This window comes from Pristis pectinata, chromosome 23, assembly GCF_009764475.1.
Source record: "Pristis pectinata isolate sPriPec2 chromosome 23, sPriPec2.1.pri, whole genome shotgun sequence".
Lineage (NCBI taxonomy): Eukaryota > Metazoa > Chordata > Chondrichthyes > Rhinopristiformes > Pristidae > Pristis > Pristis pectinata.
The window spans coordinates 14,683,731-14,702,958 of record NC_067427.1 but is presented as its reverse complement, the minus strand read 5'-3'; the positions used below and the strand labels follow the sequence as shown (position 1 = coordinate 14,702,958).

Genomic DNA, 19,228 nt, shown 5'->3' with positions numbered 1-19,228 from the left:
AAAGCAAGTACTGGACTAAACTTTCAACATGGAGCCTGCATTTCCCTTGATTATGAGAAGAAAACTGTGCCTTGAATTTGTTGCTCCGTTCACCCTTTTGCACATGATATACAATGGCCCTTTTCAATTCATGCACTTCAGAACACATTCACCATGTGCGTTGTACAAGCTGCTTCCTGATTAATTACAAGACTGGTGTTTCAGTTGTGCAGTATTAATTTCGCCGCAACTGAGGGCATCTGGTTCTAGTGAACTTTTGATGCGTATAAAATTTCCAGAAAAGCTTTAAAAGGCATTAGTTTGCAGAATCTCTGAAGGAATAGCAAGGATCCATTTGACAACCTTCAGTCCAACACAGCCCTGTTGTGTCTCTTTAAAAAGTGTCCATTGTACTGTTATCACTATCTCTGGCAACTCCTGCATAACATACTTTCTGGGCAGTGCCTAACAATTAATTTGGAAGTGTCCTAGAACTGAACTGCTTCATCTACCAGCCTCTAAGAAAACTGATTTAAGTCATTGTACTTCTAAATAATTATCAATCTGAAATCAAAATGTGAAAATTTTATCTTTTATTATTAGTAGGACATAATTTCTGGCTCCTCTTATTTTCCTTCCTAAAACAGCCAGCGCACTTAAAGCTCCATCTCCATGTCACCTAAGCTCTGCTCTTTGATTTATCTCCTCAACTCCTTTTAGCTATGGTGTTTTGGACCTTTGCCCAAGTTTATAATTTAGAAAAAGTGCCTAGTTCATGAATAATTCTGTGACTTGAATTTTTTTCTTGCCAGTATTGAATGGGTGATGGTTGAGCAGGGAATCTGAAGGCAAGGTGCCAACTGTTCTATCCATTCTATTGCAGGCAAAACTGAATACCATGTAGTTCTGATTTTTTTTGTTTAAATAAAGCCTTTGTGTATAGTGTATGCATGTAGGCTATTGCATCTTATGTATGTTGTGCATTCTTCTCCATTTCTTTTTGCAACTGTAAAGCACTTAAATTATGTTGACGTGTATCTCTCTTGGTCTAACTATCAGTAGAGCATAACATTCATTTAGGAGTATCTCCATGAATGTGCATTAGTGTTTTCTGGATAGAGACTGTTCCCTTCGCACTGTAATGCAGATGGGTTGGAAAACTGCAATCTGTGCCAGGAACCCCATAAAATCAATTTGCCTAATTCAACAACAAAAGCATAACCAATCAAATCACTGATGCAGGCTTTCAATGAGCGCCACCATTAGACTCGCTGTCAGCTATTTGAATATCCTAATAAACATCTAAACTAGTTTGAGATTAATCTTTACCAATTTTTTAAAAAGCTGTGTTTTGTTTTGAAGTTTCAGAACTTTGCATGGTTTCCCTCTTGACTTGCCTCTCTACCTAGGTTTTGGTTCTTAAAAGTTCATTTCTCGCAGATGCTTTGCTGTATTTTCTCCTGCAGTTTGAGTTGGATGTCTGGCTGCTCTATTACTGTGAACTGATGTTTTAATTTTAGCCAATTTTTATTTTTCCAGTTTGAAATTGGATCCTTTAACACAATCTGACTCAACACAGTTGTATTTGCATTCCTTAAAAGCTCTTTATTTTGCTGACAAGCTAAGTTTGTGGCTGCCACCCGAATTGTAATTTTATTTTGTCTTGTTTTCGCATTTGAAATGTGATAGTCCTAAAATTGTGCTATTGGGCTTGAGCTTGGTATTCATTCACAAACACAAACTAGAGATGTTCAACTAATGAATTCCTATGGTGGGTATTTATTTCTGTTTGTTTATTTATCCTTGAAGGAAATACAAGTTTATTTACCATTGGAAGATAGCATATGTAATCCCACTATGTAAGAAAGGACAGAGAGCAAATTAGGAATTGCAGACCAGTTAACCAGATATCAGTAGTAGGAAAACACTAGAATCTATTATTCAGGATGTGATAACAGGCACTTGAATAAATAATAGGATTGGGCAGAGGCAGCAAGGATTTATAAAAGGGAATTTTTTGACAAATTTGGATTTTTTGAGTTTGCAACTCTAAGGATAACTCTCAGGCTAAGGTGGAAAAACAAAGCAGTATTTTTAAATAGTGAGATTGAAAAGAGTTGGTGTCTACATGTATTGTGAATGTTAACATGCTGTGTAGCAAGCAGATAGGCAGGCAAACAATTGAAAGTGCACATTCTTCAACTGCAGTCAAAAAGTTTACTGTTCTTTCAGCACCCTGGGACATGCCTGATTTTTTAACCACCTTTGGAATCATTTCCACGTGCTTTGGAAACCCCTGTGCAATGTATATGTGAGACGAAGTTTTTGCAATGGAAGAGGTAGCACTGTTTAATAACTAATACGTCTTCTGCTCTTTCTCTCACTTAATCACCATGCTATACTGCAAGAGAATTTAAGTACAGGAATTAATGTTTTTTGTAATTATTTTGGGCCTTGGCAAGATTATTCCTGGAATATTGCATTACAAGTCTGGTCTCCTTACCTAGAGGAAGGCAATGCATGGTAGTGCAATAAAGGTTCACCAGATTGATTTCTGGTGATTGTCATATTAGAATAGAATAAGAAAATTGGTCCTCTACACTCTGGAGTTTAAAATGAGAAGTGAGCTCATTGAAACAATTTTTTGTGGAGCTTTATAGGGCTACACGGGGGTGATGTTTCCCTTTTGAGTGTCTCCATCGAGTCACAGCCTTGAAATATGGATAGCTGTTTAGGACTTGGATGAGATGAAATTTTCCTCGCCCATTACCTCATAAAATCAGGCTATTACCATTGAGGTACTTTTTCAAAATGTAGTCTTCGTGATAATGTAAGGAACAGTTTTAAGTGCACACTTTCAATTGTAGTCAAATAGTTCACGGTTCTCTCTGCACCTATGAACATGCCATCGTTGGGATCATTTCCAGGTGGTCAGGAAACCTCCACAGAATGCACACTTTACTATTCTCTCTCCTGTATAACCCTTGCTGCTGCTTGTAGAACTTGAGCTTTGGTAATCCTTCACAGCAAATCCCCATCACAAAAGAACTACCTTCTGATATAAAAATTGTCAGTGATATAGATGTATATGTATTGCCTAATATGGCATTGAGAACAAAATGTAGGAATGTACAAAACTGGTGTAAAATTCTTGATGTTTATCTAGACATCATAAAAGTTCAAATGTATATTAATTATTCCATATCCCTAAAGCTCCTGTACCCCTTGTTTCTTCCTTGCACCAAAGGTCTAGCTATCTCCTGAATGTGCCAATTAGTTGTGTTTGATATATTCCAACTTTCTGCCAGAAGTACAATATGCACTTAATTCAAAGTTTTTTAATTCCTGTTGTTTAATTTAATTCTTCTAGTGTTAATTTTCCACTTAAAACTATATTCTTTGCATTGCTTAATTCAGGTTGTTCTTCTGCTTTTTAGCACCAAAATAACTGGAATGATGGTACTGAAGAGGACATTTGGCCCATCAAGTCCATGATGATTCCTTGTAGAGCAGTCCACTGTATCCCTTCCCCTGCTCTCTGGTAGCCCTGCACATTAGTTTCCCTTGATTGCCTAATGGGAGTAAGTTGGTTAACTTGCCTGTTCTTGTTTTGTTCTTGGCTGCAATTGATGACCCCAGTCGGAGTTGCTGGTCATGCAGAATAAGTTTTTCAGGTTTTTTTTGCAAGTATAATACTAGATAAGGTTTCCTTGATCTGTTATTTTCTATTCCATAAATATTAGAAATTTATTTTGATCTCTTCGTGACTTTAGCGGTTAATGCTGCTACTTCGATGTTGGTAAATGACAGGATGAATCAAAGAGGCATTGATGAGAGAATAAGGAGGGGTGGGGTATAGGAGTTGATTGCTGTCCTAGGAGCCAACACAGACCTTTGACCTCCTGTGTCATTTATAAACATGAGAGCTGAGCATTATGACTTACCTACTGATCAAAAATTATTTCAATATATAATGATAATTATTCATTTTGAATAAGACGAAAGGTACATGAATGATAAAATATTGAAGTTTTTGCTTGGTAAAGTAACTTGAATAAAAGAATCTAAAATTTCCCTATGGCTATGGAAAAGAATCCCATTTGCTATTTGGCACAAAAGAGATGAAAAGTGCTACTTAATTTATAGCTTTTGTTATGGTCTCTGATTTCAAAGAAAGATGAATGGTAATTGGGTTTTTCTCAGTTGACCAGCAAGGTAGGGGTCAGGTATCTGAATTTTATGACATTCTTGTTAGTCCGGTGGACTGCGTGTAATTGGTTTACTGTATCCTGCTTTCTCAATTTGAGTGTTTTCAATTTGATACGTTTAGGTTTTAATACAGCTTTTCATGAGCCTTGTGGGTTGTTCCAACACAGTTTCGGAGAGAAGCAGAAAGTGCTTGAAATACCCTGACCAGGCAGTGCCTATAAGACGATGTTGATGGATCACTTGAGAATGTCACAAGGGGGAGATGATGCATTGAAGGGTGCATCATGCGGGAGTTAAGCAAAAATAATGGAGAATCGTCTGCTGATTTGGAGGCAGTGATTCAAAGTAAGCACTGAGGAAAAACTGGATAGCCATAGTCATCCACTGTGCAGGGGAATCAGCTGTGGGGGGAAAAAACCTATGGATTGGAAACACAGGAAAGGAGAAGAGGTTGTTCAGGGAGGGCATTGAGATCTATAGGCCTTGCATCCAGTTACACAAAGACACAGCTGTGTTCCTGGTGCATGTTTTGATTTCTCTGTAGAGAAGAATGGGTCAAGCTTATCATGCCACCTGATCTTTACTGAACTTGAGATGGCATTGGACTGCACAAAATATATTTTGGAAAAGTTCATTTTGAAAGGCCTGTTAATTTTATAGTTGAGTGCAATCAAAGATGGCTGACTTTCTAGGTGCTCCCAGATTTCCATTAGGGACATTTTTTGGCTGTAGCCTTAAAATTGCTTCTTCCAGCTTAGCTAAGTGTTATTTCGAACAGGAAATGAGGTAGAGATGTCAGTGATGGTATTCTGTTTTACTCATTGGGATGTGCAAGTATAGAGGAGTTGGTTTCTCTCCTTCTTTCTCTTTCCTGCTTTCCTCTGCACTCAGCTTGTCTTTTATTTTTAGGTGGGTAGACAGGAAAAGTTACAAATGAAGTAGTGGATATCAGGAGCAATCTATTCTGCTACATTTATCTGGTGTCTGTACAATACCATGCATTAATTGTAGATGAAGTAGAGAGCTCTGAATTTGTATTGGCATTAACACTGGATGTGTTTTGGCCTGCTCTGTGCTTTTTCAATGTGTGAACTTGCTGTGGTTGGCAGCTTCTGGGATTTCCGATAGCATATCTCAATTACTGGCATCAGTTCAACTTCTTATCCCAGTTAACAATACTTAAGTGAAGATCTATAATCAATAATTACTAGGTCAAGCTGTGTTTTGTTTTTTTAAACTTGATGTACTAAAGACTTGTAGAGTTTTATCAATAGACTAATGAAGTCTAGGTTGAAGTTGACCTACTGAGTGATGCTGTATGGTCTTTGTGGAGAGATTTGCCCTAAAGTGATAGGGGCAACAGTTGCATAATCCAAATTATTGTAAAGACTGCTTTGTGGTCATGTATGATGAGTTGCAAGATATTGTTCCAACATTATGTAATCTCTATTGTTCTGGTTGGCAGTTAAGAGCATTTCATTTAACAGCTACTAAAATCTAATTTCTCCGGACTTTAGATAAAAATAGTTTATACCTTTTTTGAATTATGGCATAAATGTGTGTTGATGCAATTTGAGTTTTGATAAGCCATACAAGTGTTAAGTCTAATGAAGATATTAATGCATTGTATTCAGTTAGGTACCTTTTGTACTTTTATAGAATACTTCGGGGTGTATGAAATTCATGAAAGTCGCTGCATAAAATTCCTCGTGCATTAGGCCATTTAGCTCATTGTGTCTATATTGGCTGTTTTGAAAATGCTTTTAGTTCCACTCTCCTGCTGTGTTCCATGGTCTGCACAATTTTCTCTTTAGTACGTGTCCAATTCCCTTTGAAAGTATGTAATCTGTTTTCACCCCCCCCTTTAAGGAAGTGCACTCCAGATAATAACTTGCCTTATGCCCTCTGATTCTTTTTGGTTACTTTCAAGCTTCCTCTGGTTAACCTGCAGGACAAAACATGAATCTTGATCTATTTAACGTCTCAATATTTTTTCTTGCAAGACTTAACTATGTTCACCATGTACTTATTTGGTCCTTGTACTGCATTTCCTCAAACCAATTTATCCCTTGTGTTTCACTTTAAAAAGCATCAAGGAGTACACTGATATGATGGTTATAACTCTGGAATAACAGTCATAGTAAATCTGGTCATTTATAGGCTAACCAGATTGCTGCTGCCATAAACCCAATTCGTTCATTTGTATTCCTCTGCTCGGTTTATATGACCCAGTTCATGTAATGTTGAAATCTTAATGCCCTTGGGCAAGACTGCTGTTTGCATCCTTAGAATAAGAGTCTAAAAAACATCAGTAGATACTTTGAGTAGAACATTCAATGAAAAGGAAGTTAAAACAAATCAAATTCAACCATTGTAGAGAGAAAATGGATGCAGAAATTAATTATTTTACTGCTGCCCCTTCAAAGGAGTAAAGACCTTGGTAAACCTACAAGTTTGCAAAATTCATGCAGAGCAAACAATGTACAAGTAGAAATAAAAAAAATTGGCAAGATATCAACTCTGAGACATTTGGTTACCCATCATCCTTAAAATTTGGAGAGGGTTTCCTGTAACCTTAACATAATATTCCTGGGAGCACCTTGATCATGTTTGTGTCTGGAAAAATCTGAAGTTAGTTGAAGGATACTGGATAGCTTTTGAGCATTAATGTTGGTTTATTCTTTTTGAGGAAGAATTACTCATCCAGATAACTTGTCCTTGTTTAAAAGTAGCTGTCGCAGAGGTCTGGATTTGTGGTAAAAGTGACCGCACCAACATACCTAACATATTGCTTCACTTGAAGCCTATGGCTGAAGGATGTTGTTTGCACTGACACAAAATAGTGGTTCAAGATGTATATTGGCATGAATGTACGGAATTAGTTTGAAGTAAGTATAATTTTCTATCAACCAAGAAATAAGTGTGTTAACTGGCATTGCTGTAAAACAGTTTTAGTAGAAGTAGCTTAGCTTTCTCTGTATGTTACCCTGTTTTGTATGTATTTTAAAAATTAATTTTCATGGCATTATTTGAAAATGACATTTCATGATGTATTGGTTAATATGCTAAATCAATTCCAAAATTAGCTTTCATCTTGCTGTTTATTAAATCTTGATGTCCACAATGACTGTCGCATTCTGGCAGCCACAATTAAGTGCCTACGTAGAGGACCTTGGTCTTTTTGTTGAGTGCAAGGCCCATCTGGTAGTTTAACAAATCGAAGAAGTCTTGGAACGCTTCATCCAAGCATGCACAATGCTAGCATCCTCTGCATCGTGAGTGCAGAGGTTCAAGCTGCCTTCGATCTGGATGTAGGTTGAGCAGCTTCCCATTAGTTCTGAAGAATTCATTCCACTCCCATGGGAAGCTTGTTGGAGGTGAGGTGCAGCATTGTGGTGAAACCTGAAGAAGAGATGATGATGCCGCCTCAGTTGACATTGTTCTTCACATAAATTAGGTTCCACTGTAGACCCATTGGTTAGTATCATGGCTTGCCTGTTGTGGCACAAATGCAAAATGGAAACAAATTTTTGTAGGCAGCCAATTTGAAGGTCCTGATTTTCCCCCACACTCACCTGATGAAACCAAAGGCTTTAGTGAAGTTGGGGAATGTCTCTTGCCTCCTTGAAGATATTCACGTTTATGGCATTTTTGAGGTCTCCAGGTATATTCTCTTTCCAGATAGTGGATTTGTGACAAATTTTTCATCACTGAATTTTAGGATTTCATCGGGGATACCTATCTGCTCCGGAGGCCTTGTTATTTCAAATTGGGATATGGCCATCATCTTGTCAGTCAGGAGCGGTAGCAAAGCTGCTCTGAATAGGTTGGGGTGGGATGGAATGAATGGCACTTGCATCAATGAGAGAATTGTGAATGAAGAGGTTGTGGTTAAAAATACCTGTTTTCCTCCCGACAGGTATGACTGTCTTTCCATCCTTAATGAATTTGCCAGGTATAAGGCAGTGAGAGGGAGGGGGGGTGGGGGAGACAGGATGGCAACCAGTAGGTGGGACCAAGTGAGGAGGATGATGACGGGCTGATGTAGCAAGGAGAGGGGCAGAATTGGGAGTCGGTGGTTGGTGAGTGATAAGGGGAGACTAAGGCTAAAGGTGCTGAAATCTAATAAGGAAGGAAGGTAATAAGTGAAAACGAAAAGGAGGGGTGATGGGCAGAAGGAACCAGTTGAGGGGTGAGGATAGGAGACCCAGTAGGTTAAATGTGTAGCTGATAGGCTACAAGCCACCCATTACCCGGTTTTGTTCTCCTCCTCCACCTAGTGGGCAGGGAGCGTGGGGGGGAAAGAAGTGGTTATTGGGAAGGGGGGGGGGGTGAGAAAACCTAAGTGGATCAGGCACTGGGGGCATTGTTCCTTCTGAACAGCAGAAGCAGCTCTCAAGCTGCCCATTCACCTGCCAGGTCAGTGGTTTATTGGGTACCTAGAAACCCACAAAACTGAAGCGAAAGCAAGAGAGCCATGATCTCCATGGAGGACCTAAGAAAGCCATGACACTAAATTCCCAGTGTACAGGACTTGATGAAAACCAGCGGTGGTATGAAAATTCCATTTTGTCAGCTTAGCTTTTACTGAAGGAAAATTTTTTTGAAGCTGGGTACCGTAGTTCTGACTGGTGTTCATGTGTATCACATGTAACCACAATATTTTTATCTGGGTAATTTTTTTTCTAAACCTTCTGAGTGACAGCTATTGGCTGCTGTGTGCATCAGCTTTCTTTTAATGTTTATCATCTTGCTGAGCAATTTTCTAATACTTCCAACTGGCAAAGTGAATTGAGGCAGTAATTGAGTGATTGTGTCTGGGTCACATTGTATACAAGACTCTGCTGTAGTGGATTCATTTTCTTTAAATAGACTAGATTTCAGTTGCAGTTTAATTTTTGAATGCCTTATCAAGTCATTAACTTTTATTTTATGAAGTAATGAAAGTTAGCCACCTTGGAATGTGATTTTTTTTTTAAACTGCAGTTGATTTGATCATTTGATTGAGCTTACAAATTTATGTTCTTTGTCCTCCCAAGTTCTCTTTGGTCCATTCTGGCAAATCCCTATTACTGACAACAAGCATAATTTTTTTCAAAAAATCTTTCTGGACTGACTGTTTCTTCCCACTCCTATTGGCATCCGTAACAATGAGCATGAACCTCAATCCCAGGGCATTTGTCTCCTCTTCCCCACCCCTGCTTCACCACCACTGGTAATTTCTCCATTTCCCTCAAATGATTTTGCATACTCTAAAATTAGTGATTTTTATGGGTTATTCTGTGCTCTGGACTTCAGGGCACTTCACTGAGACCCTGAATCATTTAATTGATTATGTATGGGGGGGAAAAATAAGTTTACAATAGCCTAAGATTCTCCTGACTCGTGGGCAGCTTTCTGTGCTGTAAGCTATGACATACACAGGTCCTTCAGCAGTGTAAAAAAGCCACCCGAGTTCCCACACTACAGAGACAGAAATGGGGGGTGAACTCATGAGGGACTTCCCCGACTGCAGCTGTGGCATTGACCTGAATGCACTTGATTCCATCCCATGGTAGCCTATCTGGGCCAATGTCACCAATGCTCCTGACAAAAACAATAAGGCCTCGGGAGCAGTTGGAAATCCTAAAACTCAGGAGCTAAGTGTTTTCGTCACGAATTGATAACCTCATTACCCACATCTGGGAAGAGAGTATTCCTGGTGACCTCCGAGATCCTGTAATCATGACCATCTTCAAGAAAGGCAACAAGTCTGACTGCAGAGGGGCCTCTTTGCTTTCCAGAAGGGAAGTCATTTTCATATTCCTTGTTGGTTCCATGATATTCACCACACAACTCTTAAGACACATGCAGGAAGCATTTGAGTCCAGTCCAGGGTCTTGACCCGAAACATCGACTGTCCATTTCCCCCCTCAGATGCTGCCTGACCCGCTGAGTTCCTCCAGCTTTTTGTGTGTTGCTCCATATATCCGTTTTAGGTAAGGAGACAAAAATAGTATAATACTTTGGCTGCAGTCTCATCGATGCCCTGTACAACTGCGGCAGCAGCTCTTTACTCGAGCGGTCTTATAGTAAAAGCCAACATGTCATGCTGCACCTGCATGTTGGCTTTGCAATTTCTGTACAACACCACCCAGATCCATATTGAACATCAACATTTCCAATCTGTTGTCATTTTTAAGAATTTTTTTTGTTTTTGTGCACCAAAGTGGACAACACATTTTCCCACATTTTACTCATGTGTTGTGTTCTATTGATTCGGGAGGTCCATGTTCACTTGAAGCCTTTACATTCTCCTTTACAATCTGAAAGAAAAATAGTACATTGTATTAAGTGTGCTCACAATTGGCATGTACTTTGTTAAATATACCTGGTTAGTATGTACACTTCACCTTGACATTAGTATGAAGGAGTTCCATATAACTAGCCTAGTGAAATCTGGCATTGAACCAGATCAGATGTCAAAGCTTAAATAGCTCAGCATGGGTTTAAAAACAGGTAATATGCAGCATTACTTTAGAGTGGAGCATTCAGATAAATTATCTATTAGACTGCTAAATTCACTGTCATTGGAATGTCAAAGTATAGTTTATTGTCATATGCACAAGTACATGTATGCACAGGTGCAATGAAAAACGTGCAGCAGCATCACAGGCACATAGCATCATATAAGCAGCATTCACAAGAAAAACATAAATTAAACAAATTATACGCTTTTTACAAGAAAGAACACAATTAGAACAAAGTCCATTTCAGTGCCAAGTGATCAAAGTGGTCATAGTGTTGCAAAACTGTAGTGATTAGTGTTTTGCACGTTACTTCAAGAAGAGTAGTTGAAAGGAAGTAGCTTTTTTTGAACCTGGTGGTGTGGGACTTCAGGCTTCTGTACCTCCTACCTGATGGTATTTGCAGAAAGATGGCATGGTCCGAATGGTGGGGATCTTTGGATGTTGCCGCCTTGAGACAGCACTTCCTGTAGATACAACCAATGGTGAGGAGGGATGTGCCTGTGATGTATTGGGCAGATTCCACTACTCCCTGCAGCTTCTTGCGTTCCTGTTTCACATTTTAGTGTTGTACTGTGAAATTGATAGTTTTTGATACTGTATGCATAATGGTGTATATATGAGCAATGGATTATGAAATATCATCTGGTGAAATTATACTAGATAAATCATGTGTGACAGAAGTAGGCATCTGCTGGTGGTGTTGAGTTTAAAAAGGGCTTTTTTTTGCTCTGCCACAAACCCACCAAGTAGTATTCTAAAGATAAAATTTTTAGGATCTGCTCAGGGTGTGGAACTTGATGTGGCTGTCTTTTAAAGGAACCTAACTGACTTTTATTGATTCAGATGGGATCTGTTTCAATTGGGTGCTTTTATTTTGCATTGCTTGGGCATCCCTAGCTGCAGTTCCATGCAAATCATCTCCTTTTGGTTTCTCTCCTATTTCCCTCCCTCTCCACACACACTCGTGTAGAAACTCTTGTTCCTATATATTACTGAGTTACACAAGTCTTTTTCACAAGTCTTAGAGTGGAACTTCAAGCTGCTGAGCTATGATAGATATTGGGCGGGGGTAATTATTTTAAATTGTGGTTATGGACCAAGGCAACTTTGAGCTAGGTAGGATATATCCAGGTTGGATTGGAATGGGTACCAAATTGTAAGGGTGTGTTCAGTGAACCTGGCACATGCTTTTAAATGAATATGGGATCACATTGTAGTGCTGCTGATCACTGTTTAGCACTTGTGTTAATGTATTTGTCATGTGTTTAAAAATATGGTAGTCAGTGAAGTTTAAGTCTTGCCCACTGAATTGGGACTTTCCCTAGTAAGAAACACAGAGCATTTAAAAGCAGAGAAGGATTATTCAGCTTGATTTCATCCTTGGCTTAAAACCATCCAAATGTGACCATGTGCTGAGCAAATAGAAATGTGCCTGTTTAATACCCTGCACATAATTAACAGACTTTGTGCTTCATGAATGACTGTCATTTTTCTTTTATGAATCAGCAAGATTTACAGTATATCTTTTGATGTTGCAATGAATGTTGGAGGAAATTCTGGTTTTGTGGTTGAATGTTTCACCATGTGTGTTGAAGTTGATTTGCAGAATGGTTGAATATGGAAACTTTTTTTTCCTTCTTTGCACCGTCGGGTTTCCTAGTACAAACAACGCGGTTTGGTTAAACCTCATTGATGCCTTGCAGCAGACACACATTTTGGCACTAGTCAGGAGTGTAAGTGTTTTCAGGTTTCTGCAGAAGCTCCATGACTGGAACATTGATCAAGGTGTGATGCTTTCATTGTCAAATAGATTCTCAAAGTATTATGCTAAATGAATATTTCTAGAGTAGCTTAGTTAATTTTCCTCCCCTTATTGAGGTGTTTTGCAAGAGTTCTGTCAAAATCATTGCAGAAATCACAAGCACACAATGCCTGAGCTTGTCTTCGTCGCCATGGTTAGTTGTAACATTATAATCTAAAATGAAGCATTACTTACCAAAGTCCTTTTTGTGTCTAGCTGCTTTGTTTTGCTTCCTGCTCAGACAATGGTTTGCTTTATTTGTTGTTTAGCAATCTTCCTGTGTAAGCTAGGAAAATATTAATTTCAAGTGGACAAGGATACTGCTATTGACACATGCCCACTGAATAGCTGGTAAGAGAAATGGGTGGGGAGGGGTGGTTTTGGGGGAAGCAACTGCACCCTTGTGAAGTTGAACATTGCTGAGGCAGTCTGATTGGAGCACAGACTTCACTAAAGGATATTGGCACAGTAATGATCAAAATGACAGTTAATCCTGTTGTCATCCTATGATTTTTCATGCCAGATTTGTGTCTGTGGTGGTGCAAATTCAGCATGAAAATGGCTGAATTGCATTCTGCTTCAGCTGCACAGCTTTTAAAGAGACCCACTGAATAGGCATTTACATTAGTGGAGTATTGGATCTGACTGCAGGAATCATCCATTGACAAAAATCAGTTAGGGCTGTGATGGACCATATTTTACTGGTTTAAAACTATTTATCAAAGCCCTGAGTCTTTCCTCTGTTGAGTAAGACTTAATATATTTTACTAACTTAATTTGGCTATGCAATCTTGCCATTTCCAATGTCTCTTAAAATTCAAAATTGTGGTGCCTGCACAAACTACATTAATGTGCCCGGTATGTGTTTCTGGTTTGCTATAGTGAAATGATAAAACAGACCAGGTCGGGTAAGTACAATGTGTGAATTGAGAATTAGTGGAATACCTACAAAAAAAAAACAAGTGTTTGTAGTGGATTTTGCTGACTTGTATTCTGCCTATTTTTTTTTATTAATGGGACATTTTTGTAGATCTACCTTAACAACAAGCTCGATTTTTTAAAAAAAAAAGTAAATCAATTTTTAGCATTCATTTTGATTGCATCACACTTGATTATAACATGCTTTTTTAGTTGGTATCCAAAACTGTAGTTTATTTTTCACAGGATTGTTAATGGGTTTCAAGGTATAGATGTAGCAACAGAAAAGAGGACTGAATGCTGATTTCAAACATGTTGTACTCAGTAAAACTCCATCAGAGTGTAAATCATTAAGAATGAAGTGGGAATTTTTTGCCTTCCTAGGAATAACTGTTAGACTGCAGCTGCTGAATGATTGAATAGAAGGCAACGTCATATAGTTTACTTTCTTTTATAGATGCTCTCATGTCATGTAGAGCATACTTGGCTGGAGTTTCTGCTTGCCTGCAATTACTGATACAGGCCAAGTTGTACCCAAAATTGTGCTAGTGTTTTTGATTTCTCCCCACCGCCCCAACTTTTTCTGCTCATTTATTTTCAGATTGACAGATATAAAACTGATGGACAGCAAACAGGCGGCATATTAGTACATTTTATTTCAAAGAGGAATTGCTCTATATGGTATATATTACATTGGTACATGTAACTGAAATGGGTTTATTGTAAATAAGCATTTTAATTGGTGTCAAGTCCATCTTTATATAATGCAATTTTAATATAAGATCCTTATTGAAGGCTTTTAAAAGTGAGATAGGGAGAGTTCAGGATCAGCATGTTCCTGATGGTGTGAAGGGCAAGGCTGGCAGGATTAGGGAGCCCTGGTTCATGAGGAATATTGAGGCTCCAGTCAGGAAAAAGGGGGCATGTGTCAGGTATAGGCAGATGGGATCAAGCAAATCCCTTCGGTATAAAGGATGTAGAAGTACATGAGGGGAAATCAAGTGGGCAAAAAGAGGATGCTGAGATAGCTTTAGATATGTAAAGGAGAATCCCAAGAGATCCTTTAAGTATGATAGTAACAGAAGGGGTAACTAGGGAGAGAATGGGGCTTCTTAAGGATCAATATGCTTGTCTGTGTGTGGAGCCACAGGAGATGGTTGAGGTCTTAAATATTTCTTGTTTGTATTTACCGTGGAGAAGGTCATAGAACCTAGGGAATTCAGGGAGAGAATGGTGATCATCTTTTATTCCAACATGGGTAATACATTTCAAAATTCAAATTGAATAATTATGGAGATGCCTTAAAATCAGCAAAACATGGAAGTCACCCCTCACTCAGCCTCTTGCTCCTTTGTTCACTGCTGTCAACTACCAAGAACTTGCCAATATTCCAAAGGTGATGATCAACATTTGTTGAAAATTTTGCATTATATCAACTTGCATAACTCATTCTGCACTACTGGCCATTAGTGCAACTGTTCCTCATTTACCTCATACCTGTCTCCTTTACCTATCCCCTACAGATCTGCTACTGGATGTCAAGTAATTGCCTTCAAAAAGAGCAAAAGTATGTGGAATGCAAGAGAGGATTGATGTTTTTGTGACTGGGTGTTGCAAGAGCATTAACAAATGACTTTTTTTATGCTGAGCATACAAGGAGACATTAGACTAGGTAACCAGAGGTTTTGAGCATCACCTAAAGAAAGGAACTGAGAGGTGGAACTGGAGTGCTTTTGGACAATAGTTCCAGAGGATGCTGCTGAGACAGATGAAAGCACAAACATCAATGGCAGCAAAGATCCCTAAGAGGCCAGTTTCGAGGAGTGCAGACGTCCCAGGTGGTTGTAATATTAGAGAAATTACAACCACCTGAGTAGGGCAGAATTTTTATTAAAAGTTCAAAATCCAGAAGTAACCTTTTTCCTCAACTTTCTGTGGGGAATAAAAATGTATATTTATTACTTTTTAGATCAGTGCCTTCAACATCCCATCAATAAAAATAGTTAGCCTATTGTAATTCATAATTTAGATGACTCAAGCCATCTTTTAATCTTCAACTTGCTGTTAAATTCCAAACCACCTGTATTCTGCATTCTCCAATGCATCCTCCTTACAACAGTTTATAATTGTGACTTTTCACCAGGGAATTTTTCTGTACTTCTATTGATTTGGCATAGTTCACTAAGGTGCCCTGAATTACTCAGTGGTGTAATTGCAAGCTAATTTAGCAGCATAGAAAGACACTGATCTTGCTGGTTTTTGGATTAGGAAATACTTAAATTACCAGTTGAATAATAATGATGACAAATAGAAATCATGGCTCATTCACAGCTTCAATAGAATTTACATCTACCCAAGTACAACTTCTGATGTTAGTTACCCAGAACTCAGACATGTCAATTTATCACCCTCCCCCAGTTACTTTATGGAGCTCTGGCAAGTTCTAACTTTATGTACAATTAGGTAGCATGATTTTTATAAAAAAAATTATTTGCACAATTTAAGTCCACTAAATATGTCACTAATGTGATTATAAATTTCTGCTAGAGTATAATGAATATAATTTGCACAACTGGAAGACTTATAATTATCTTAATTCAGCATAGTGAAGTCTTTTTAGGCTGCTTTGTATTCTTATTGTAGATTACAACTTAACCTTGATTCAGAGAGCTCAAGTTCCCAGCATTGCTGACCACTGCATAGTTTGAGAAAAGAAAAGGCATTGAAGGGGAAATGTTTTTTGCAACATGTCTTGAGTAGTAATTGTGAAAACTGGCAGATAAAAACGATCTGCAATGGAGCACAAAGGGGGAAATGTGTACATGGCACATGTCCCAGCCAAACTCTGTTTTCACAACATTCAATGCAGGATAAATGGGCACTCTGTCCTGATGTTCTCATGTCGAGTAATGCTGACTCAGACTGATTTGCTTATAAAATACCAAGCTGTGCTACCATAAATGGTAATGAAGCAATGAAAGTGACAGAATCTGATTCACTGATACTAGTTGCTTATTGACTCATTTTATAGCTAAGTTTAGGAAATCAGTCTCCTGAGTCATACAAGATATACTGTATTAAGTTGAGGGAGTATTGATTTTTTTTAAACTGAACAGGTGATTTTTTTTCCACTATAGTTCATACCACATGGTTGGATTGAATACTAGATAATGCGGTGGAGAGTTTTCAAAAGTGAAACGATGAGCTAGGGGAGATGTATGGACAACTTGTTCATTATGCAGTTCATTGGTTTTTATGGTTAACTGAGAGATGGCTTTGGTTGCTATAAAATAAATGGTAATGATTCTATATTAAAATTTGCTAACTGGATATATTTATGAATTTTTTCCAGTTGTACTAAAAGCAGGCAATATATTCTTTCCAGTCCTGCTTAAAATTGTGTGAAGAAATTCAGTCCATTCTGTACAAGATTTTTGTACGATGCAGGCAGAAGGCATGAAGAAATTAGACCAAAATAACTGCTAATGCTTCAGATTTGTTTTGAGGCTATATGTAAATCTGAAGCCTTGTCATATGGCTTTATTTCCATTTGTTAATTACTCATGTTGACAAGTAGCATGGGTTTCCACCTAATTTTAAAAAAACTATGATATAGATCTACTTTACTATTAAGATTGGATTGCCTCAACTTGCTGTATTAAAATTGCCTATTTAAAAGCAAAGTTAAACTTTGATTTCTGTTCTACAGAACTATTGCGCAATATTTCAATGGACAATTACAATAACTAATCCTTATAATCAGATTTGGACATGGCATGCAAGGGGCCACAGGTAATGCAGAGAAGAAATTAAAATTCAATTTTGAATACTGGAAGGAAAAAGTAACACATGCAACTTCAGCATATTTCTTGAAGACTAGTCTATCCTCCAAGGAATCTTGCTACAGGCTGTTGCTTTGGTTTCAGTGTTTTTTTTCATTGCCATTTGGATTACAAAGCATGTAACCTATGCCTTGCTTGTGTTTATTTATTCTGAGGATAAAAGGGATGATAGAAAAATTGCTTTTTCATTCTCCCAAACCAATGTGCTGTGGTGATTTTGTCATGCAAGGATAATTTACAATATGATTGGCTCCTAAGGCCATCAGACTGGATATTCAGATGTCCACTGAATTTCCTGAAAAAGCAGGTTGCACTCTCTCACTCGCATGCTGTTTCATCCAGTGCGCTCCTTGGTGCAATTTTCTAATAGATGATGGGCCCTAAGCTGATTCCAACCATAAAAGGTGCTTTGCATGTCATTTTTTTTTAAAGACTCTTCTTCATTGGATTAGTTTTGGTTTTGTGATCTAATGATATAATGTTAGTGAATTAACTTTTTCATTTCCATCTACAGTGTGATTTACCCCATTCTAAAGGTGAACTGAAGGTGTTTAGTTTCTCATTTCAGCCCTTTTTTTGGGTCATATAAGAGAAACTTTTTCCATACCTGCAGTTATTTAATCAAGAACTAAAAATTGCCATGTATGCAGCTAATGTTAAGTTTCCTATATTAAATTACATTTGTTTGGGGAAGTACAGCTTAACAGCAGATTTAATTTGCATTGAGGGGAGTGCTGGTTTGAAACCTACATCCTCAGAATCGGAATTATTTACCACCTTTAAGTTTGATGGAGAACCAAAGATAACTGTACATCTCAAGTGGAAGAAAACTTTTCTACATTACACAGCAGTTGGTTCCAGGGCACATAAATACAAGTGGTTTGTTTGATCATTATTTTGGATAGAAGACCAGAATGCAATTTAATATGTGATTAAACAAATGGAAATGGAGACAAATCTATTTCTAACCCCCATCAAAGCATTTGGCTGTTCAAGATCATATGACTGCTGCCAAGAATTGGAAGCCTCTCCATTGAAGAAGATCAAAATGCATTAAACAATATTTAAGGTTTTAATAAAACTGCAAAACTTTTAAATGTAGTGCCATGGCATATTCCCAGAAGGGGCAGTCATAATGTAATCTCCAGTTTTCAGATAGCAAAACAATCTTATTTGCCAGAGTTTGCAAAGCTACTCTTGGATGGCTTGCTGGTGTCTATGAAGTTGCTGCTCCAATTCAACACTATTACATGGATATGACCTTGTGTGGAAGAGGGCATGTTTGGGTGAAATATTACTAAATATTCTCCCCATGAGTCTTTTGGTGTAATACTTCTTGAAAATACTCTCTTCATTAGTGTTGGGTACTATGTTAATGCCATCTGTGCGGCATTCAGCTTCCAGAAGCCAGAATTTGTACTGTAAGTAATTCTCCAATGCATGTCATGTTGTTCAGTGAATATTGTGGAATCATTAAACATTTTGCACAAATAATTTGCACAGGAGCAAATTATTCAATACATACAAATTTGTACAACCCATCCAGTCTAACCCCACTCTGTGGTGCATTCGCCCATTTCAAACTAGGATTCTTTATTTTCCAGAAAGTGGTTTCTGCTTGGCTATTTGTTTAGTGAAGAGTTCTTTAATTATATTCTTTAGCCATCTTTCATTTTTTTTTGTTAAATCCATTTGCTCTATTGATCTGTCTTACTAACTGATGAAGAGTCCATCACTAAGAGTTATTACTCTTTTTCTTAAAGATCTCTATTTTACCCCTCAACTTTTTATTCTCTGCTGAAAAGTGTCTTTAACTTCTAAACTCTCCCTTTGGAACTGTGACCTTTTGTACTTTAAGATCCTTTTCCATTGAGCTTGCACCTTTTTTTGCAGTGGGCCACACAATATTCCCTATTGTTGTCTTGTACAGTTTCAGCATTCCCTTGTTTTTTTTTGTATTCAATGTTCCT

At 38.0% G+C, this 19,228-nt stretch overlaps 1 protein-coding gene across 4 annotated transcripts in view; it reads left to right on the top strand.

The window, feature by feature from the left end:
* The window catches only part of LOC127582027 (nucleus accumbens-associated protein 2-like), a 63,991-nt gene that overhangs the window by 11,212 nt on the left and 33,551 nt on the right, over positions 1-19,228 (top strand). For 3 of the 4 annotated variants that reach the window (XM_052036956.1, XM_052036958.1, XM_052036959.1), the window contains exon 2: positions 3,417-3,560. The exons of the other annotated variant lie outside the window; for it this stretch is intronic. The gene's annotated coding sequence lies outside the window, so the exon portion shown is untranslated. The remainder of the gene's footprint in view (positions 1-3,416; positions 3,561-19,228) is intronic. 4 annotated transcript variants of the gene reach the window in all.